Below are 23942 nucleotides of genomic sequence, written 5' to 3'. Positions count from 1 at the left end.
GGAATTTAATGTCTTCTCTTTCAGTACACTTGGGGCCTGTATTTGGAATAAGAAAGCCTTGCTGTTTTCTGACTGGAGAGAAGGAAGATAAGACTCCTCTGGATTTCCTAAGGAATTTTGTCTGGACGCTTTGGTAAGTATTCATTTGCGTCGCATAAAAAGAGGTCAAGCTTTCACAATTGGTCATGATCAATTGTCCTTGTTTGTCAACAATAGTGTTCAATTCCATCACTCACTGTACTTATATTCATTCACCTTTTTGTTATTTTATTACAGTTACCGTGGCTATTGAATTCATCAGCTGGGGTATATAGTAAGTAGCATTTAGACTTCTACTCGCTTTGCTTTTCTTGCAGAGATGTTGGTTACTTTAGAAGTGGCGGGTTTTGTCGGTTGTGTACGATTATTTTTTTCAAGTTATGTATTGTGACGTGTTATTATTGACATGCGTATGCATGAGCACAGCGCGCATTTCAGATCACCATGGACGTGCAATGTCGGATGCTTTTTAGACGAGCACTTTTTCATTCTGCCCTTTGATGTTGCAGTCGAAGTTTGGTTGTGTGCTAATATAGTATGAACATATCTGTTCGGATACTTTAACTCTCCCCCAATTGCCTAAATACCGTCACTCCACCCTACAATATGAAATGCCAGCGGTACATTACCTTAGCCTAGGCTACTTATCTTTCCAGAGATGGATAGACGCGTCCACACGGTTGATCTAAGCTATGCTGTGGAGGTGGTGATGGTTGCTTTTGACAAAGATGCATCATATCACTGCGAAGTTCTGGATGTGGAGAAACTTCTCTTGAAATCTGCTACTGTAAATCGGGAGGGGGTGGGGGCTGTAGACCATGTATGTGCAAACATCATCACTTGGCGGTGTTATAACACTGGTGTCATGTGGGTGTGCTTATATGCGTTTGTGTGTGTGTGCTTATATGCGTTTGTGTGTGCGCGCGTACATGCACACAAATGAAGTATGTGTATGGATGGGTGTTGGCTGAGTTTGTTGGTCTTGCTGCTCTCCTTTGGATAAACACTACAGGCTTTTATTGTGGAACCGCGACTGATTGAAATAATGAGCCTTGCCCGGCACTGCACTCAGAGAGCAGGTTTATACCTTCCATCACGACAACGGGAGGAAATATGTTTAAAATATCAAAAACATTTCAATTCATTTGTATTTAATGTGAAATGGATATTGCATTACCATTTAACCATTAACATATAGAAATGCTATTAACACACAAATTATATTTACAGTGAATACGTTTATAAAAGTAGGCTATTTATGCAAATGTCCCAGCTTGGTTGGTGACATGTGACTAAAGGACTGACTCTGTACTGATTTCTGGCATTCAGTGTGGCAGTCTTTATTCTATAAAGAGTTAAGTGGGTTATCCCGCACAACCATGTCTCAGTTTTACTCAGATTCAATCAGTGGGATTTGCAATTGCAGTGTGTCAGAAGTTCACTATATATAAACCACAGGTTGGTAAAACCGCTGTTGGTCTCAAGCATTGAAACCCTTGGAGGGGTTGCTAAAACAACTTTACGGTTATGATATTAAGTGAAGGCAAGGGAAGTCATTTATCTCCCTGCTGTACAGGAGAGTAAGAGCCCATAGGCTTCCCTGTCCCTGGGGAGAGTCAACCGTGATGTAGACACCATTGCATGCATTTTATCTACATGTCTGTCAGTCTGTCTGCCTGTGTGGGTCCTTCTCATCCGGCATTGATCATTATCTCCTTGAAATATTCCGCTGATTGCTATCTAATTGTTACAAATGGGACTCTAGTAAGAATAGGGGACCTTAGTTAAATACCAGCGGCTTAGCCAGGCTTCAAAATGGTGAGACTGCGTGTCTCCGTAAAGATCCTGAAGTTGTCTCGTCTCTGACCTTGTTTGATTGAAGAAAGTCAACTATTCCTTTGAGTGGGATGGTGTGACAATACACATGAATGACATCAGCGACACAGTGTCGTTGCCTTGAGGCGGACTACCAGAAAGCATTGCGGTTGCACATGTCTGCCTACAGGTTACAGCATATCCTCCATCCATATGGCAAAACGGCAGGCAATATTCTATAGAAGGAAAAACAAAGCAGTGACTTGGAAAGCAAGCGGGAGAGCAGCGGCGGGCATTTCATCATACATGCTGTTGTCAGTTTTAAGCAGTACATTATTTTTGCTTGTGGAAACGTGCTAACGAGAAGCGGAATGTCATACTGCCAATGGCAAGAGCGAAAACATGAATTCCTCACAGCAGTTGGAAAAACAAATTGACATTGCAGCATGTACACCCCGGTACTAATTTAGAATGCTCAGCTATCCCTTCCAGTTCGAATTGCAACTTGGCCTAGGCATTCATGAGACTAGTGCTTTAGGAGATGTGAGGGGACGGTCAGTTTTCCCCCTGGAAAGAGGATTTTCACCGCTTCTCAGTACATATTTTTCGGCAAAGCTTTTTCGCAGATTAGTCACAGGTAAGTATTTTTCTCGCCATCCGTTCCCGACAGCAGCAGTACTATTTCATAAATTGCCCACCATTTGACAATTTTCTGCCGTCTCTGCCCTGAGTGCTACTCCCCGAGTCTATTTGCTTGCCTCGCATCTGTCATTGTTGGACTGAGCTTTAAGCAACAAGGTGGAAGTGGGGAAAGACAGCTGTAGCCCACGTGCTTGGTGAGAAGTGTGCGGTATCTTGAAATGGGAGTGAGTATAGGCCCACTCCTTGCAGAGGAGTGTTGACTCTACATTTGTGTGAAGCCCATCACCCCCCCCCCCCCCCCCAATAATTATTCTTCAAAACAAATGAATCAACTCTGCTGGTGTCTTGAATGCACTCATTACTTTTACCTGCTATGTTTACTCACAGTAGAGAAAGAAAGAGCAGAGCAAGCTATAATTATGGTTTATGACATTCTTCCAGGTGACATAATCGGGCCGCGGCTAAGTGATAGCCGAGGGTTGTCACAACGGCAGCAAATAAACAAGTCTTGACAATTGTCGGAAATTTACTAACCTGCAGTACTAAAATTGGAAACATGGTTTAGGATATTCTCTGGGAAAGTGCCCATAATGCCAGCCGCAATATTTATTCTAATCTGACATGAAATACAATGCATACTCTAAAGACAGTATGGTCACTGCTGTCATCAAAACGTTTTGCTCTCTTGGAATGCTATAGGCTACCAACTCCGTACCAATTGCATTTATAAGACACTGACCGGGAGCTACTACTCGTTGTAATTCTATTATTTTATTGAGTTCATATTTTGACCTTTTTTTATGTAACCAGCGGCTTGATGAAGTCTTATAATTTCTGGAGGATCAAAAAGTGTTTACCAATGACGACATTTACCGTTGAAAGCATATTCAACATATATATGGGTGCAATGTAGTGCTTTCAAATAAACATGGCTAGTTTCTAAGTGTTGGCTCAAGCAGAGAAACTGACATCCTTTGGCATTATTTACTGGATGATATAAAGCAGATTTAGTCACAATGCACATGTGGGTCTCATTGAAATCAGAATATTAAATCACACTTAGGTTTTTAGCCTTGTGGGTTGAATATACAGTAATGCAAGTGAGTACATATATGCAGTCGGTTTCTTTGGGTCTTGGCACCAGTAAGCATAACCACGGTTTTTGTCTCAGTTCAGTTGCATTTACATTTTAGTTCCTTATCCAGGGCGACTTACATTTAGTACATTTGTCTAAAGAGCTATTTTGAACATCTACACTACCCAGTAATTATACATTTCAAACAAAGTCATTGTTCAAACAAAAGAATACAAAATAAAGTGGAAGCATTTGTTCACAAAGGGCGTGCGTGCATGTGTGTGTGCATGTATTAGGGTATGACATTATTTTATTGAGGAGCTAATTTAGATACTCATCATAATGTCAGGCTTTCAGAAGTTTTCTTACACAGACATTGCTATTCTAGGGGAAGGGGAAGCAGGTACCTCTACACATTTTCAAAATGTTGTGCCGTCGATTAACTAAACGAGGCGTTCAATCATGTAAATGGGCTATCATCATATGGTACACAGCTGTGTATCATCAGCGTACCTGTGAAAATCACTGTTTCAAAACAATGCTGCCAAGGATTTGCATGTATAAACCAAGATCATAGAGATTGACACACAGCTTTGGGGGACACCACAAGACATTAAAATTTATGGTCATGAAATATACTTGTTGAACCAGTTCAGAATGAACCATTAGCTTAGGCTATCACACCATATTGCTGTGATGTCCCCATGTTCTCGGCACACTGTAACAAACATACTTTGATTACAAGCCTTCTCATTAGGACAAACTGGGTTCCTGAATCCCGTGGGTGTTTTACAATGAGGATGTACCAACAGATAATTTGATATACCTGGCGTAGCGGCATTCAGAAAATGTTGATTCAACTTCAAATGAATTGCTTCTCTCTGCCCACATACAAGTGAGAAATCTCACTCTTTGTCACACTGCCTAGCCTTTTACAGTGGCAAAAGTTTTTTAGTTTTTTTCCATCTGCTTCTTAAACTTTTGGTAGTTGTGTTGTTCTCTATTTTGGACCTGCGAACCTCAATCGCCTATGTTTCTCATCACGTGAAGAGTGAGTTGTTGTTTCGAAAACAAAATGCATTGTGGTTGGTTCCGCAGAGGCTGCTAACGTGACTGGGTTCATTTTGGCTCATAGTGTGCTATCACCTGTATCTTCTTCATCAATCCTAGGAGATTACTTCCTCATTAGAAGTTGACACGTCATGCATCACCATTTTATTAGTTAAGCTGCTCCTAGTCATTGCGCCTGTTTTAGCCGTGCTCCTTACTGCATTGAAATACACGGATTACTGTGTTTGTGTCTGTGTGTATGTCTGTTTGCACGCGTGTTAGCGTTTTTGTGTTGTGAACGGTCCGTGTGTGGGTGGTACCGTGTTGATTTACAGCTTGAACCCTCTTGCTGATTGTTCTATGCAGACATCATCTGTCTGGAGAGCTACAGTTTGATGGATGCACACATCTACTCAACCATTTTATGCACTCACTGTATTCAGCACCCTATGCATGATCAATGGAATTTACACCCAGGCCAACGATATTGGCAGGCAGACGCAAACAAACCAAGCACACAAATATTTTATATACACCCCCCCCCCCCCCCCCCCCCCCACTGGTGTCAATTGGAAAAGCGGGGTGCAATGAAAACCCTCACCTGCAGATGTGCCCACCTGCACGTGCCCACCTGCCCACCTGCTTAACAGCTGTTAATAAGCAGTGCCACTTTGAAATCAGACTTTTATATAGTTGTTAAAGGGCTTCTTCTGCCTACAGTATTGCCAGTGACATCGGCGCTATTAAGCCTGATGTATGTGGAACAGTGGGAGAGAACGGGGGCTTGCCATTGCTCTTGGGTTTATTCAATTAAACGATTGCTTTATGACATGTTTTATTTTTTTTTATTTTTTATTTTTTAAAGCTTTCAATTTTGTCCCTCCCAGACTTGCTCTGATGAAATTTGGGGGGCGCAGGGATTGATTGCGGGGATTTAGCACTGGGGAGCGCGAGGGGAAACACTGCAGCGGATCTATGTTGCAGTGGATCAATTCTCGCCTTTGCATACTGTAGAGACTTAAACTTGATTCTTGGTTCGGCCTTGTAATAAGGATACGGTGTTGCTGAGTACCAAAGCATGTCAAAAGCTATAGTCTGTATGCCTTTACCCAGCATGTTGTATATGTATTTGTTTGGACACTGTATATGCAGTGGCTTATTCGATTTAAAGCAACACCATTTGGGTTCATTAGAATACCCCTAAATTTGAGGAACAAGGTGAAGTGAAAGTGTAGGTGACATTGCTAATAGGTCATTTTTGTTTAGAAAATGTGTCTTGTCTAGATTTCCACTCAACCTGAAAAGTAGTGTTGTGGCTGGGTGCCCCGTTCTGCACACATCGAGAGGTCCAGTCTTTTGAATCATACTGTACTCCGTTGTTTTGCTCGTTACATCATTTTACTTGAAGGCAAGTAGTGTTTCTCACCCATGGTCAGCCAAGCATGCTTTTGAAATTCACCTCATCTGCGCACTACAGTGGATATGTTTAGCAAACTTTGCTGTGGCCTGCGGGAAACCGGCAGGAGTCCCACACAGGCAGAAGTGCTCTCCTTCTGGACAAACTTGACAGGGTCTCGCCAAAAACATTAAATCTTAGAGTCTTTTTGTGTTGTTGGTTTTAGAATGGCGCTAATAAGGGACACATGGCAGCGTGATATATCATGAACACATGATGCTACATTAGGTGCTATATGGCTAATGATTTTGTGCCACTTCCAAAGGGCAAACGCTAAACTCTTGGTACTTTTTGACCTTTGTGTTCTGCATACACGGTCCGAGAAGAGAGCTGGGTCCATTGAATATCACAAATACGGGGAGAAAAGTTAGTAAAGTCAGAAGAATAAGATAGAAAGACTGATTCCGGTGTGACCTGGTCTTCGTAACATGGACCATTTCCACTTCCACCTGCCCTTGTCCAAATAATCTCAAAATACTGCTCTGTTTCAGCAGGCTAATATCCCAAATTGCTACCTCGCTGAAATATTCGGGTGGTTCTTTCTACCATGGTTCGATGGAATTCCACTTCAGTTGACTCAATTAGCAAGATCTCACTGCACTTCCAATCAATTCATAAAAACATGCATGTTAAAAAATGTAAAAAGGAGAGATAAAAATAAAACAACTCTACCTATACAGTGTGTATATACAGGGATGGTACTTTATACCTAATAAACTGTCCATTGGGTGTATGTACACAAATGTCATGGTGTCAGTAATTTTAGTGGTGAATTAATAAAGGGGACACACTGAAGTCTTTTCAGATCCATGACCAGCGAGGAGAGGAGACTAGGAAAGGACCCTGTGGTAATAACAATGGGATGTAGCCTTGCTATGGATCCCTTTTACATCACAGGAGAGGAGATGAGGAAATAATTGTCTAGTATGAGTATCGGGCCTTAGCCCTATTGTCCTAGCTTACCTCTCCCCTACCAGCAGCCCTGGGGCTCTCCAAGCACTGTGCTCTAATTAGGCCTCGGAGTCATTTCACCCTCTTACTTCACGGCTGCTACAGGAAACTTGTCCACATGCCAGGGCATGCTAGCATTTCTTGCTGATACCATGAGGGCCACGTTGGGTCTTTGTTGTAGAATATGTGAGCAGAAATGCTGTTGGATTATGTGAATGTTGGAACTGTGAGGGGAACTGTGCACTTTACTGGATTTATGAAAGGTTTGTTTTTTTGTGAGTTTGTTTAGAGAGGGGATGGTTGTAGGAGTATTTCTAGGCTTTTGTGTGTAATTCTTATTTGTGCGTAATTCTTAGTTAAGGTACGTAATCGATTTAATCTAGTTGAAAACCCAAAATTGCTTTACTTAAACAATATGATTAACCTTGGGATTAAAATAAATGTACTATTTTTGTGACATTAAATTTAGGACTGTTTCACTAAAACAGATTATTTGTGTTTCTTTTTTTCATATGTGATGTTTCTTGTGTTTATATTTCATCATTGATAGCACTTGGCTATAGGTCTTCAATTCTGATCACACAACATATGGATAATTTGCCATTTAGAATGTATACATTATGGATTCTCAAGAGATCCAGATAAAATTACCTTACATAATTAAATGAGATGTTTGAAAGAGATGGGCTAATGAAGCTTAATGCATATTTGATTGAATGGGGCTTAGCAATGTAAATGCAGCAAGTTCAAATGCACTGCTGCCAGTGGATTCCACAGGGCCCTAGGGTTCTCTGTCTTTGATCACAACGAAAGAGGATGCTTTTTGATCCTGCCCCACCTTGGACATTTGAATTTACCAATGACAGCTTGGGAAAGAATTGATATTATAATCTGTACAAACAAACGGGCACTGGAGAGCAACCCAGCTGTCAAACCAACCTTTATTCCATTGCTGACTTGTCTCTGAAGCCATGTTGGGGAAACCTGATGTACAGTATCTGGAATGGGTGTTTGAGGACCCGGGGACCCTCTTCCATTTGAGGCCTTACTGCCTCGGGGGGGGGGGGGGGGGGGGCAGTAAGTAAAGGTGCAAGCCCGGGTGTTGTGCTTGATTTGTGCACCTGACCACAGATAATATCTGGTCCACGATCACTGCTAGCTTCCAATTTGCTTAATCATCCCCAATCATCCAGTGCAGCTCTCCCAGGTTGTTATAGTCAAAGAGAACTAGGAAAACCTACCTGGTCTAATGTTCAGTATTTCTTTGAGTATAAATAGAAAATGTGCTAGAACCCATTACGCTTCACCTCTTTGAGCCCCCCGCGCCCCGCCACCCATCCTCTTCCTTAACCATGTTCAGCAGTTGGTGTTTGTCGTCGGGAGGCAGTGGAGGGAAGGATAGATTCTGTTTGACAGAGAGGGCTAGTCTCACACTGCGTGGAATGGGAAACGGTTATGATAGCAGAAAGCCTAAATGTCGATGTTAGGCTACGGAGCTGCCAGCATTAATGAACATGAACTGGATGAACATCACATGAGCATCGCATAGTTTAAGGTGGAGTGTGTGTCCACTTTAAGTAGATACAGAGTGTAGTAAGATGAACAGGGTCCAACGTTTCGTTTTAACGCAATCAAAGTATCGCCAAGGTTTCACAGTAGGAGCGTTAAATGTTGCTTCCCGCTTACCTATTGAATACTGACTGGTTAACTAGGGTGGAATGACTGATGGCCATCGATAGGGTGATTGAACGTAATCGTGAACAGGCTGGGCTTTGGTAGTCTCAGACAATCTGGAGGGTCTCCTGTGTGTACAACGCACACACGCAACTCCACTCTGAACGGTTGGCACCGGGCGCCCGGGCAGATCTGGGGATATCATGAGTGAATAGCAATGAGGCTTTTGGGGATCAGTTCCCCAGTACAGCAACACACTTGGCAGGGAACACGCCGGTCCCAACTTTCTGTGTGCGCTCCATCGGCTTAGAAGGACAAACAAATGGTACCAGGGAGATTCTGCCTGCGAACGGGGGCATTGCTCCTGTTCACGTGGTCATCGTGTCCGCTCACTCTGTTTTCTGCCAGGTCTCACCGTGGGTGCTAGTGTCACGCTGCTTGTTGTTATGTGCCGGACAGCACCGTCTCTGCGGGTCTTTTAAGCAAGGCACTTCTGGTGCAGCTGATGCTCTGGATATCGGGCCCGTTGTGCTGTTGCCATCTTGCAAATCTCTAGGTGGCAGGGCTCTGCTGTGACTGGCAGATGCCGGATGCCTTTCTTTTAGGAATGTACGGGTCTGGCTGTCTTCGATACATTATTGCACCGGGCTCCCGATTAGATCTGGCCCATAATCCCTTGCTGTTAGGTGTATTTTTAGAACCAAAAAAAAATAAAAAAAACGATTGAAGGGCTCTCCATGTGTGCCGTCTGAACTGCGAAATGCAACGTTTTCAAGTCTCGGGTTTTAATCAGTCGCATCTGGTCTGTGCCTGCTTGGAGGAAAGAAACAGACATTTTTGTTCTTTGTTGGTAAAAGGTCATCACAAATCTGTTTTAACAACAAATGGGTGAAATATTGTACAAAGACAGGAAAAAGAAGCTGGTTCAAGTAGATTTTTTCGAATATTCAAGATGATAGTAGACGGACAGGAGAAATGGCCAAGAAAAAGGCTAATTCTTAAACCCATTTCTTCCTGGGTGATACAACAGGAAACCTTGGCATGTTGAGTTTCATACAACATTAGCCCCCACCCAATTCCTCCACTTTCCTCCTGTAGAGCACAGAAATACATGAGAGATAACATTAGGTTCCATCAAGTAGGAGGAAGGGGAAAATCGATGAAAGGTGAACATTTTATTTTCCCATAGAGCCCTTAGGCAAAGTGCAATTTGAAAACACATAATTTATTTCCCCGTGGCGTCTGGAGAGGTGGGTAGAGAGACTGGGATTCTAAGCGGGGATGAGCGCAGGGGTGAGCTATGGTGCTATGGCATGCCCCCCCCACCTCTACCTAGATAATGTGCCTCTCCTTTGATTACTTAATTCGGTTAGGTCCACGTGTCCCTTATCGGATCATATCAAAGGTCAGAGGCATCCTGTAGACAAATCAATCTCTCCGTCTGAGGCGGCACTGAGGTAAAGCGAATAGAGGAATAGATGATCTATCTAATGGGCCAAGAGTGAACATGGGAGGGCAGGAAGGAGGCAAGGGTGAAAATATCTGGTGCTGGGAGAAAAGTGAGGAGGGGTGATGGACTGAGCGGAGTTGGGAAATGCGATATGATCGGAGAGAAAGGAGCGTTTATGGTGTTTGTGAGCTCTTTACTTTAGGAGAATGAAAATCACCTCATGGGATAACACTTCCTATTAAGTTCCACTAATTGCTATTCTGTTATTCTGTGTTACCACTGAGCTGTGGTAATACAGATGCTGGAATCAGGTATTACCCAATTGGAGCAAAGATCGTGTAGTTACACAGGGACTTTTCTGGATGTGCAGCCACTGATGTCGTTCCACACTCTTGTTCCAGTGTTTTGGTTGGGGAGTGACACGTCTGGATATGGAAGTACATTCTGAGAGTGAACGTGTAATTGCATATTCCTTGGTGGCCCGTGGCGTTGAGACGGCTGCGACAGAGATCCCAGGTGGTGATTGATCCAGCCTTTTCATACACCCCCCCCGATATTGTTTCTCTCGTAGCGTGCAGCTAAATGACTGATTTCTGTCCACATCCCAGGACCAATTGCCTGCAGCATGTTGATAGTCTCTTCTCGCAGCCACTCGGTGAACGGAGCGGCCTGAGATTGGCGGGAATGAACATTTGGCCGCGACCCATCCGCCAAATGCACCTCTGAAAGTCCCTCGGCACCTAAGGGCCTCTGAAATGTTGTGTTCATTGCTTTCACCACATTTGGCCTATCCACGTCAAAGCGTCTCCGTGCCGTAAATTTTTTTGGAGCAACCCCGATTAACAGATAGTCCTAATTAAACCAATGTTGCATAAAGGACTTACTAGTGGGCAGGTACTGGGCTTATAGGTGATGATAAATCATCAACAGCTGAATGCCTTCAAGATTGTTAATTTGGTCCCCTTGAGCGTGCAATTAGTTCAGATATTCCTCAGCACGGCAAAGCACTTGTAGAACGGAGTGTCCAGCGTGCCTTCTGTCCCCGGCTTAAAAAGCAGTGATACTGGTAGCATTTCCTCTCGTCGGATTAAAACCCTCTGCGCCATCATTCACTTTAAACCTGCCCTTCAGACACCATCATGGACACTTTGTGGGAGATAATGTTTGCTCAACCATCTAAACGGCACAGAGCCACCGTGGCGGTGTGACTCATTCTCTGGCCAGGTTATTGCCGGGTCTGCCCTGACTTTTACAAAAGTCTCCAAGCTTGCCAGGCGCTAGGAGAATAAGAAAGCGTTCCTTCGTCTCGAGACGAATTACTCGTTTTTTCTGGACAAGTGAACGCGTCTCTTCACCTCGCCGTGCTCAGTTCCTGAGACAGCTGGGAGATTGTTTTCCTTTTTTTTTTTTTTCTCCTTCTCGTTTTCGTGTAATGCACTGAGGACAACGGAATGCTTGTCTGCCTGCCCAAGCTAGTAGACGAACAAGGCAAGCGGCTTACGCTGTGCTAATTGCTAGTCAGTCAGTCCAGTGAAACGCTCGCCTGTATCCGGAATGAGGGAAACAAGAGTCTTCCCCTTTTGCAACAGTCAATTCACAGCAGCGTAGGCCCGGGCCCAAAGTGTTTTAAACGGATTACACTAGTGTGTCATTGCAATTACACGCTGCTAGCAGGGACCGCGACGAGAAGAATCACATTTTATGGCTTTACAGCAGAAATTCCCTTCACCCCTCCTTCCCGTTAATGTTGAATGGCTTACAGTCTGCCACATACAGTCACATCGTGGTCTGGATACATGCTTTTATATTTATTTATTTTAGCATTTGATCCGCCTCACAAACAGTATTTTATATATATATATATATATATATATATATATATATATATATATATATATATATATATATATATATATATATATATATATATATATATATATATATATATATATATATGCGCGCGCGCGCGTGTGTGTTTGTAATATATATCTCACTGTGAATCACCTTTTACGCAGTGAGTATGCATCTTCCACCCATCACACACGACTCTATAACCTTTTATTCCAGACCTAATAGAAGGAATTTTTGGTGAATCAAAATCTTAAGCTTTGATTATTTGCCACCTAAATCTTGCTCTACTGTTCAAAATGTAGAACCGAACATTGCCTCAGTCTCAAGATACCACAGTTTGAAAGAGAATGTCATAAAATGGTATTTATTAAGCCATTTTAATGTCAAATTTCAGATCGCTGTCTGAAAAAAAACATCTATCCTTATAATCATCACAAATACTTCTTTACTTCAAATATTACTAAGGATGTGTTCAAATGTTAGGGTCAGATTCGCTTGGAATGATTTTCAGGTCTGTGTGGCTTAACCTCTGAGCATCATAGTAAATACATTCAGCACTTTGATCCATCTGATCAAGATGGCTACATCATTCCTTTTCAGAATTCAGCTTTCTAGGGCAATCTTTTCAGAAGTTATATAAACCAAGGTCTCTGTGGGGATCAAATTGAGGGTCAAATTGACTACAGATTGGTGTTGCTTTTAAAAAGGCTGCAACTTTCATGCGCAGGTTCTTTAGGTCAAATTATGATGGTGAATTGATAGGTCAAATGGATTCAGATCAGCATGGACTTCAATATCCCAGTAATGGTTGAATTTTTTCAAAAGACTGAGACATACATCAGGTTTATTAAAGGTAATGGTAGATGGTATTTTTGTACTTTCAAATTATTTTCAGCCTAAACAAAAGGTGGAGCTTATCGCTCTCAATTAGACAAAGCAATGAGGTGGAAGTTTTTCTGTAGTAAGAAATCTTCAAATGAAGAAACATGTACCCAGGGCCATAGAAACACAACTTGCATTTATCCATTTGCTTTGCGGGTTCTTTTTCCTCCCGCCAATACCCAAAGCTATTTAATCAGTGATGTTTTTTTCCCCAAACACATGCCTGCCATTCAAACACAGCTATAGCTCGCCCATTTGTTGCTAGCTACCTCTGTTCACCATAATTCCTATACACGAAAACCACGGTAACATCTCACCTGTTTATAGAATGCTATGAAACCTACTGATAAAGGATGCTTTCATAACGCTTGTTTGGTAATTGAACTCTTAAGGCAGATTCAAGCTGCCCATTGACTTCTTAAGGCGTATACTGGCTGCCTGCCCTCCGCTCATCCTCTGGAGAGACCATGAAACAAGGGGAATATGGACAGGGCTGAATGGCAGTGACCTCGTCTGTACCAACCCCCGAAGCGTGCGGGTGCACACAGTTGAGCTCTCGGACGCAGCTCGGAGTGAAATATCAGTGTTGTTCATTTCCATGAGATGGGATCTATCCCGGGTCAACATATTTCAGGACCTGAAGGTCCTGTGGATGACCCTATAATTGATTGTTATTGAGTGACTTACGACTGATACTGGCGGCGTCCAGGGACCTTTGACACATAATGCCTCCCTTTAGCTCACTAAATCCATCAATTAGTCTGTCAGCCTTTGAATGTCCAGTTCAGAATGCACACACACGCACAAAACAAGTCAACTTATTCATCATAGCACAGGCAAAATGTAATTTTACTTATCTATGTGTAGCTAATAACCATTTTGAGCCTCTGACAAAACTACATCCAAATGACTGTCCGCGGCTGACCTATTGGACAATGCCCAGTGTTCTTTTTATCATTTGCTATTAATCATGGTCATGGTACTGTAGGAATTATTGCACCGAGGGATTTTATTTTCTATGGATATGGATTACTTTGTCTAACTCAATGTTTGGCCTCTCCCTGTGACTCTGCAGACGGGGATTGAAGCCAGTGAATAATAGGCTGGCTTCACAAACCACGTTATTACAGAAAGCCGACTGCCATTTTATTGTGCTGTACGTCATGAAATGGAGTGGTACTGCCATTATCCCATGCATTCATGGTACAGTATGATTGATGTTCATGTACATTGTTAAACAGCCACTGGCTGAACGTGTTAGCCAACTATCTCTCTGCCCCTGTCTGTCTCTCACATACATGTAAACCACAGACTATACCTACCCTCCAAATATTTAAAGCCCTTAATATACTGTTTAATTACAATACTAATTAAAAGCAGTGTCCGTAAATGAGTGGTTTAGTGTTCCAGTTGTTCACCCACAGGTTTAAATGGTAGGTGTTTAGGATGGACGTTCTAAAAAATAGAAGTTCATGTACAGTGTCTGTGTCTTAAAGATCACTTAACCATCTCGGTTTTCAAATCCATTGACTTCAATGGGGAGCCAGTTTCTCCACCTTGGGGACAACGCCAATATCCCATGACAATGGATTTAGTTTTCTTTTTCTTGTTTCTTTCTTTTTTATCCTCTGAGACACGCATAAGGTAGGTTTGCACTTGGTTCTTTCCGGCGTCTGGCTTCCATGTGTGTTACCAGCTATTGTGATTACAGGAGCCGGGGAGATGAGAAAATAAATTAACATTCTGCTCCAGGCCACGCCACAATCAAGCTGGAGTGTCTCTGCAGAGAAACACCAGCATCCAAATTTAAACTTGCACACTGACAAAGTGTTATAATGATTCACCGTTCCCAAGCCCCTCCCAATCAACAGCACGTACTCCCTTCCTCCTTTCTCACCCTCCCACCACCACACCCCCATCCTTCCCCTCCCACCTCTGGTAAAGGCACATGACAAACGGGCGGTGGCTCAAGTAAAAAAAAAACAAAAAAAAAAACATGAGGCTGCTATTCGACATTAAACCTAAAGCAATCCTCCCTGGCGAGGCAGATGAATTTTTGATAAACTGCCCCTGGAGCTTTATAAACACATTTCCCATGGAATGTGCAAGAGATAGTGAGATAGAGGGAGAGAGGCAGAGGCCTGGATGAAAAAGAAGCCACAAGATGTTTCTCCGCATTAGGCAAGCTCTGACACCAGCTTGTGGTGTGAACTTATGGGCAGAGTGGCAGCACCTGCTCCATGGCAGCTGTAAACATGTCGACGGGCTCTTACTCCTCATCCTAGACTAGTGGCCCTGCCTTCCATTTGGCCGTGCTTTATGATTACCATAAAGGGCCTACGATTGCCTACATGAAAATGGTGTGGGAGACCAAGGTCCAGCGGTTTCCATTAGCGGGACACTTTTACGGGAAAGGCCAAGTATGTCCCTCGGGCGAGGCCAAAACCGATCACTACCTCAATGAATACTCTGCCAAATTGGCTTTCTGTAATCACGGACACTGTTAAGAAAGCAGTTTAAGTGATATTAAAAGGATGCTATAACTGAGGGAGTGGCTCAGTGGTAGTCTGTGTAGTAATAATAATAATTATTATTATTGCAGAAGCAACAGTCTTTCTAGTCATGACAACAACACCAGTAGTACTGGTACAGTCCTATTAGATTGGTCCAAGTGATGACAGTTTTAATGGAATAGTTGTAGTAGTGGTGGTAGTATTCCTACTCATGATAATTTTAGTAGTCAAGTAGTAGTAGTATTGTTAGTGGTAGTGGTGGTAGTTGTAGTAAATGACTTGTTTGCGGTCATTAAGAAACCACATATGAAGGATGTCTAGTTGTAGAGATAATCAGTTACCGTAGTGATTGAAAAATTAATGCAATCTTCATAATTGCAGTACTTTAGGCAGTTGCAGTATAATGTGTCATGTGAAGTTTGAACAGATCTGTTCATCTGAAATAGGTTGACTTTTATTCATAGAAAATCTTCCACTGATTTGATTCCATCCATGTCGTTAGCTTTTTGGTGCCGCTCTGATATAGTGTATTGTGAAAATATATAATATATACTGTACAGTGTATTTAGAAAGTATTCAGACCCCTTCACTTTTTGCTTTTTTTGTTACCTTACAGCCTTATTCTAAAATGCATTACATTCTCCTCAATCTACACACATTAACCCATAATGAAATTCTTTGGGGACATTTTTGCTAACATATTAAAAAATATATACCCCCCAAGAAATATCAAGAATCACCTCAATGTGACAGGTTTTTGTGAATCTTGGCAGAAGAATGCCTCTACATGAATGTCAGCTCCTGGAGTTAGCTTGATGTCAATGGAATTTTGATTGGATTCGGCTTCAATGGTCAGACAAGACAAAAAATATAGCTTTTGGAAAGAAACACCAGAAGTTGGTTTGTCGTAATGTCATGCTGAAAGAACATGATCCAAATTTTGAAGTATGTGATGTGTGATGTCGGATTTTGTTTTCAAAGGCCCTGGGTTGTCATTGGATGTTCCACCAGATCAACCAAAATGTCTCACTGACTATAGAGTCAAGCTTTTGCAATCGCTATCCCAGTCCCCTGAGCTAATATTTTTCGGAGCCTTCTTTACCAAGGCCGCCAACACTTCTGTAGGACACTGTTTGGGTTTGAGTGTGTTTATGTATATAAACAATACCAGCAAATGTTTTGATTTTCAACAGGCCCATCGGAGATGGAAACATGAACTACATCATTTTGAAATGTCATACATCACACTCGACAATCCCGAAGGACAAGCGATTAAAACATGAAGGCAAATCCCAAGTGGATTTCATGGACTTAAACAACGACTTCAATATCTGCTAAGCACAATGATTTGAGATTAATTTGGGTCCGTATTCCCATTGACGGGATGGCAATGAAGCGGGCAGGAAGGACTAGCTTTTAAGTCCTCTAAATTTCACTATGCAATTAAAGCCGTTTTTTTAGCCAGCAGATTTTCTCACAGTTTCAGCAAAGGTGTTAGAGGGTCTTTGACACAAATCAGTTGTACATTGTGACAATTGGACAGGGAATGTTGGGGGCATTGCGAGTAATGCTTTCATATCTGCAGTTTCAGTCTCAAAATAAACAGGTTTTGTGGGTGGTTGGCAAAAGAGGTGGCAGTTTAAGAGAAGATGCCTCTAACCTCCTGGTGACTCTGGTAGGCTGTGATTTGGTGGCACCTAAAAAATATATTTCATAGCACAGAATACATTTGGGGCGGGAATTGAATAGGCGAATGTCACAGCACAGCACATCACAGCACTGGTGGGTGAAACCACATCATTCTGCTTTTATTTTCAATATATCATGGAAAGTATAAAAATAACGAGGCAAAAGAAATCCTGTGTTGCACCATTAATCAATAATGTATTTTTTTTGGTAACCAAAATAATATAGTTGTGTAATATTTTACTGTAAATATTTATAGGGCTCCAGAATTTGAACTCCCCTTTGTGAGCTAATATACAGTGTGTGTATTTATTGTAATAATGTACAATCCTAATCGGGACACAGGGGCAGAGAGTGGGTGAGAGACAGTGCTCATTAAGACACACCACCTGGCCCCTAAGAAACCAGCAGACATAATGACAGGGCAGGCACTTTTATTACAGGAATCATCAACATAATGCACTTCACTGTTAAACAAAGAAATTGTCTGAATCTGCCCTGAATGCGTTTTTTTGTACTTTGTTTTAGGTGTAGCACGTGCAGCTAGCACCAGTTTTCAAAGACTGATATTATGGAGCTTATGACAGAAAACTATAGTACTACTACATGTACAGTATATCTCAGTCAGAAACCAGCACTTTCTTTGATATTTATCTTGAAAGCATAGCCAGAGTTGCCAGCTATTGCATTTCTGTGCTGTATGCTAAGATTCTAAGGGCAACTTGAGCGCCGACGTAAATGTTGTTTTGAGCCATGGCTGTCAGTTTTTACTGAACCTGTTGAATTTCATAGTATGCTTAGAACAAGTATAGCCATTTTAGAAGAATAGAAGCAAATTGAAAGAGACTGATTCTTTTTTGAAGGACGATCAAGCTAACCAAATATAATTATCCAGACCTAAGTTTCTGACTTAAAAGTCTGATTGGCAATTTAGTTTTTTAACTGTGAGTATATGTAATATCAGTAGATAAGAATCCCCCAAAAATGCCAAGCCAGAATAAATACAAATGAGAGTTCTGAATTTGGGTACATTTAGAATGATGTATATATTTTTGAATAGCTATCATACCCGAAAAGGTTTCAGACCCCTGCAATGCACATTTATGCGTAGTATGTTTTTAACTCTAAATAGTATTTGCCTATAGAGCGCTTCTGCTCTTTGTAAAAAAAATTATAATGCCAGTGTACACCCTGTGTATATTTTAAAATCTATCAATATTGAATATGAGAAACAATATTGTCAATTTGTTTTGCCATATTGTCCAGACCTAATTTGTGCACTTCAGTATAGGCTGATTTGAACACTGATGTAAAGGCTGGTTTGAGTTCTGGTGAACAGAACCATCTGTGATGAGCCACAGTACCTTCACAATTCTCACCAGCACAGCCACTCAAGGTATAAGCACGGCATGTCCTCCCTACTGTGATAACAGAGACTTACACCTATCTGTCAAAACAAGCAGTCATATGAATCAGAGAGAAATTGCTAACAATGGGTGACTTCAAGAAAGTGGCATGGTCAAAAGCTTGACACAATATTTTACGATGAATCACGAGTGGGAGTCCATCTGACACCTTTTATCCGTTTCTTTAAGTCTGTGAACGTCAAGGCTTTGACCTCTAGACTTTTGCATCCTGACTGACCATGTGAGAAATTAAATTTCAAAGATCCATACCAATATAATACAGTTGTTTTGTCTGTCTCTGGGTTGAGGACAGGGCCTGTCACATTTCAACTCCATGGAAATGCAATGGATGCGGTGACCTCTGTCCATAATTTCCCATTATTGTCATTCAATTCACGAGTCATGTCGTACGTCAACATTTGACTGGCAGTTTGACATGGAATTGAATCCTAACATTGACGTGCGCCTCTGTGGGAAAAACAAACTAGAACTCATTTGACGATATCCCCCCGTCCCCGTATCTTTTTAAGCTTGTTGGACCGAGACCGTGAGAGAGTGACCGGAAAGTTGGGAGAGATTGGGTGGGCGAATGGCGGCGGTTCGGACACAAAGCCATTCCAAAACTGGAATGTGCTCTGAAGGGAGCAATACATTGATCACCTCAAGCCGCCTCATTCATTCCTTTGCTCCTGCCCCCTGTGAATGGAGTGACCGCTGGGCCATCTCTGGTCCCTGCTGTCATGAGGGATCAGCAGTCACTCTGAGTGGAACACACTGACCTGTGGTTGCAGTCCTGCGTCCATTCACAAAAGACAAATGGACTCGACTGACACCCATTAAAGAGAAATGAGTCGGGTTCTCTTGTTAGTTCGTGTTTGGGGTTATTAACTGGCGTCACTTTCCATTCATCAAATTGCGAGTCAAATGACAAATAGCCCATTGCCCATACAGAGCAAAGGCCACTTATATTCACCGCCGGTCCCAGAGGGCCGAAACACTCTCCTTTTAATATGTGACTGAAACAGAGCCGGGACACCAGCTGAGTGCAGTTACACAGGTAGAACCAACAAATCTGAAGTGTTCCAGTCTGGCAAGAACAGTCAAGTCATAGGCAACAAAATGTAATAGGAACAATATGCGATCCAAGTGTATAATTATACAGTTAAAAAAGAGCTGCGTGTACAAAATTGCATTTACTTTCACTGCTGTTCAGCCACCCAGGGTGTCTTCAGATCTCCTACCAAACGCCAACTAAATTCGTACCTCAAAGCCAATATTGTAATATTCTACATATATTCACATCAGCACATGTTCATTAAGATAGTAGCATAGTATTTGTTGAAACACCTCAAAAAAGGACATTGTACATAATATCTGAACTTGATAGTTTGTTGTTACAGCGTGAACCAGAGCTTTGGGTTTTTTTGAGCACGGCCACAGTGTCCAGTTCTTGTAGTGCTTGCCAGTCGAAATGACTGTCTGATGTGGCTTTCACTTTTTTGTCTGCTCTGACCTGAGAGAGAAAAAAGAGCCTACCGTGCTGCTTTAACTTCTCCTGACCCGCGTCCAACCCTAGCTTCCCCGATCAGCATATTATTGAAAGGATCTGAGGAGAAAGGAAGCCACTAAAGATCATTGTGATACACCCTCTTTATTTCACCACCCTGGTGGAGCTTATAGGAGGAACTCCCTTTGTGCTGTTCTGTTTGTCCGTTTAATATCAGAATCCCTTATCCTCGAGTTATGAAGGCTACCCAGGCCCCGATTTTATTCCCAGCTACTGATTTGGAAACATATTCCTGTGATGCATGAAATGCTAAGGGTTAGTTTTTGTATGCAGATTGCTAGCAGAAACTGCGCTTGTATAATGGGGTGCTTCAGCTGTCTTCCCGAGTGCATCATAATCATGTTCTCTTATCTGGGTGATGCTAATTCCCCCAAACTCTAGATACAGACACCTGGGTCTACTGGTATGTTCATGTTTTAGTCACTGGGTGGGAGGGTTAGGAGATGATTTTGAATGGCAATAACGTTTCATCTGCCCACAAAAATAACGGCGCCTAAACCGTGAAGGGGCTTTTTGTACCCTTAAGTGTTTTGGGTGTCAATAACCAAAGTAATGTTTAAATCCCTGTACTGATGCAATGTTATTTACGGATTTGAATGAAAAGTCAAGTGTGTTTCTGCGCTTGCGTGTGTGTGTGTGTGTGTGTGTGTGTGTGTGTGTGGGGTGCTGTGTTTCGCACATGAGAATATGCCATCTGCATGTGTGTTTGCCCGTGGCTTTGAAGTCTGTGGCAGTCTGAAGATTCTGAAGCTTCTCAGAGACTCCTAGACTTGGCTGTCTTAGCGCTCCTAGGCTACGCGAGGATGGTAAGCTGTCTTAGCATCCTAAGTCTTTTGTGAGGAATGCGAAACTATGTATCTTAGCATTGCCAAGGATATGTGAGGGAAGCTTTGGAAGCATCTCAATTCTGCAGGAGTCTAAGTGGAACTGCTGTTGTCAGTTTTCATGTCTTCTGTATGACCAGTCAGCATCAATCAAACCTGCATTGCGGTATTTATGCGGTAGCCCTTTCGTCATTGGTCCAACGAACCCCCTCCCCGGGCCTATCGCTGTCATTAGCCGATGTCGGATCTCAATGGCAAGACGTTATCATCGCCAGGTTGAGCTGTCAGAATTGAGCTAGTGGTGAACACACATTGCTATGGTGGGTTTAAGTAAAACGCAGCCTTAATGTGTAGTTTTGGCCATGTTAGCTTAATGGTCGGCGGATCTTGTCTGATGGCCTTCCAGGGTAAGAGTGTTAACCGAAGTGTTGACGTGTCGATGAACACACGGATGGATGGGTGGGTGGGTGGATTCATTGATTCATTGATGGACCGACAACCACACAGAAAAACAGACGCATGCACACCAAAGATAGACTACACCTCTGTAGACTTCCCCATACATGGAGAGCTGGAGGTGAGACCGGGCCAGCCAAGTGGCCTGAGTTCAGTTATTACCACTCGAGTTGTTGCGGCTCTCAGGGGTGTCCGGGGATCAGAGGAGCGGCGCATGGACACGCTGCCGGGCACTCCAGCCCTCCCCCTGTTAGAGCACGGTACAGGAGCAGATTGACGCGCTCCAGTGGCTCTCCACTCTCCGCCTGCCCCCCGACATGACTTGTGTTTTATTGGGCCGGTGCGACCCTGTCGATCAGAATCCGGGTCCGTCTAAGGGAGCGATCCTCCGAGGCTCGGCGTGGGATGAGCGGGGTCGCATGCGAGGCGGTGTGAGCGCGTGCGTTCATTTACACGCCGCTGGGCTGTCTGTGCATTGCATGGGTCGGGTCTTGTTTTCGAAGTGTTAGTGTTAATATCATTTGTATACGTTTGTGTGTCTGTGTGTGTGTGTGTTTAATGTATACTGGTGGCTAGAGAGCACAGAGGCCCCATCCGCCCACCCGCTCTGCTATGTGCTGAGCTGGCAGTGCTCAGAACAGCTGATTTCTCACCAGTGTTTAACAGAGGAAGGCAGGGCCGGGGGGCGTAAAATCCAACCAGCCAGGCAGGCCAGGTGTTGACAGAAGACTGCACCAGGGTCCAGGTCAGCACAGCCACGGGCAGGAACGCGGTGACACACCGCTAACCCGTCACCGGCACGCGTGCGCTGGCGACATACGTGCACACAGGGAGGAGAGGCCCACGTGCGAAAGGGCCGCGTGCGTTGCCAGTCCCGGGCCATGCCAAGTGAGAATTGGATGGCGGCCCTGCACTTTCCCCCTCGGTGTTGTCCGTCGTTGGTCGGGGGGTGAAAGTGTGCTCAGGAAGATGCAACGAGCCGCCGCGCTCCTGTCCGTCCGTGATCTGATCGAATCCAACTGAAAGCCGGGGCCGCTGACGCCTCCTGAACGCCAGCCCCTGCCAACACAGCGGACGCGTGGGCACGGCACCGCCCACCTCATCGCACGCTCTCCTTCCGCGCCTCCCTCTCTTCCTCCGTGCACGGAATGAGGAGGTTGGGAGAGGAGGCGAGGGGAAAGGTCATCCTACACCATTAGCCGCGGCGTTCGCGAGGCAGGAGACACGATAAATAAACAAACAGGGAAATAAAAATAGGCACGGGTACTTAGCGGGCATGATGAGACAGATGAGGTCCATCTGGAATCGATGCTCTGCTCAGGAGACAGTAATCACTACAGCTTCCTTAACACTGTCTTAATTGGACGTCAGTCATTTACACCCAGCACTCATCCCTCTCATGGGTGAGTGTGCGTGAGCATATCCAGCCTTCGTGTTTGGGCGTCTGTCGTGTGTGCGTGTGTGCGTGTGGAAGCTCTCACCGGTCATTAGCATTGATTTTTCTGGAGGGGGCCTTCTCACACTCGCAAATAGCCATTATTCTGCTCTCGTGGTCCCGGTAACTGCGGTCGGGTGGGGCTGGGTGCGGGGGCGTGCTGTTGGGCCAGAGATGCAGGGGCTCTCCGTCCCCCGCTCCATCAGCGGGCAAAAGATGGCCGCCATCGATCAGGGCATCCGGACGGTGTCCTCCTCCTCAAGGATGAGCCGGTCGATGGGATAACCCGGGGAATGTTTTAAGGCCACCCGGCATGCCAATTAAGGAAAGAAATAAACATGTCAGTTGCAGCTGCCAGCTATGCTGTGTCATTAGCCATTAGCTATGTTGCCATTCATTAGCCGTTAACTATGTTGCCATTCATTAGCCGTTAGCTATGTCGCCATTCATTAGCCGTTAGCTATGTTGTGTCATTCATTAGCCTTTAGCTATGTTGTGTCATTCATTAGCCTTTAGCTATGTTTTGCGTTGTTTTTTTTACATATTTTGTAGTCTCAGTAATGAGGGAAGGGGGATTGTTATTGGGGACGGGTGTGCGTGTGTGCGTGTGTGCGTGCGGGCGCGTGCTTGAAAGTGGTAACAAACATGCATACATGTAAAGGCTCCTCTATGTCTAGGCTAAAGGCATTGTCAGAGCAGCATTGTTCGCAGAATTCCATTTTCTATCAAGCGTCTCCTTTCACCTTGGTTTAGTGATTGTCATTCACGGCCACGGAGGGAAGGTTAATAAACGACCGTGATGCTATAATCATAAAAACGGAGTGTCTGGCCACTTCTGGGGAACGGCCTATCATAAATGCACAGCCTATTTCTTTTAGACACGATTGCTCTATAATAATCGAGTCATCATCATCCGCACCTAACCAGAGTCTTAGGCTATATCACAGGCTACATAGACAGGGGCTGCCAAGAATAACTAAGCTGCATTCAGCCTCTCCACGCATCAAACCATAGTAGCGGTTGTTCTGTGTGTCTGTGAGTCCATCCATTATTAGAATCACGTTTGATTAAATATGGCGAAAATCGATGTAGCTTTATTGAATTGCTGAACTTATATGTACACACACACACACACACACACACACTATCATAGACGTACATACGCATAGA

General features: G+C 43.6%; 1 protein-coding gene across 40 annotated transcripts in view; it reads left to right on the top strand.

Annotated features, from left to right (window-relative positions):
- Positions 1-23942, top strand: part of LOC105020620 (protein tyrosine phosphatase receptor type D) — a 464512-nt gene that overhangs the window by 266 nt on the left and 440304 nt on the right. For all 40 annotated transcript variants that reach the window (XM_020043402.3, XM_020043401.3, XM_020043398.3 and 37 more), the window contains exons 2-3: positions 25-133; positions 277-313. The gene's annotated coding sequence lies outside the window, so the exon portion shown is untranslated. The remainder of the gene's footprint in view (positions 1-24; positions 134-276; positions 314-23942) is intronic.

Source organism: Esox lucius, chromosome 24, assembly GCF_011004845.1.
Source record: "Esox lucius isolate fEsoLuc1 chromosome 24, fEsoLuc1.pri, whole genome shotgun sequence".
Lineage (NCBI taxonomy): Eukaryota > Metazoa > Chordata > Actinopteri > Esociformes > Esocidae > Esox > Esox lucius.
The sequence above is the reverse complement of the archived record's forward strand: the minus strand, read 5'-3'. Positions and strand labels throughout refer to the sequence as shown.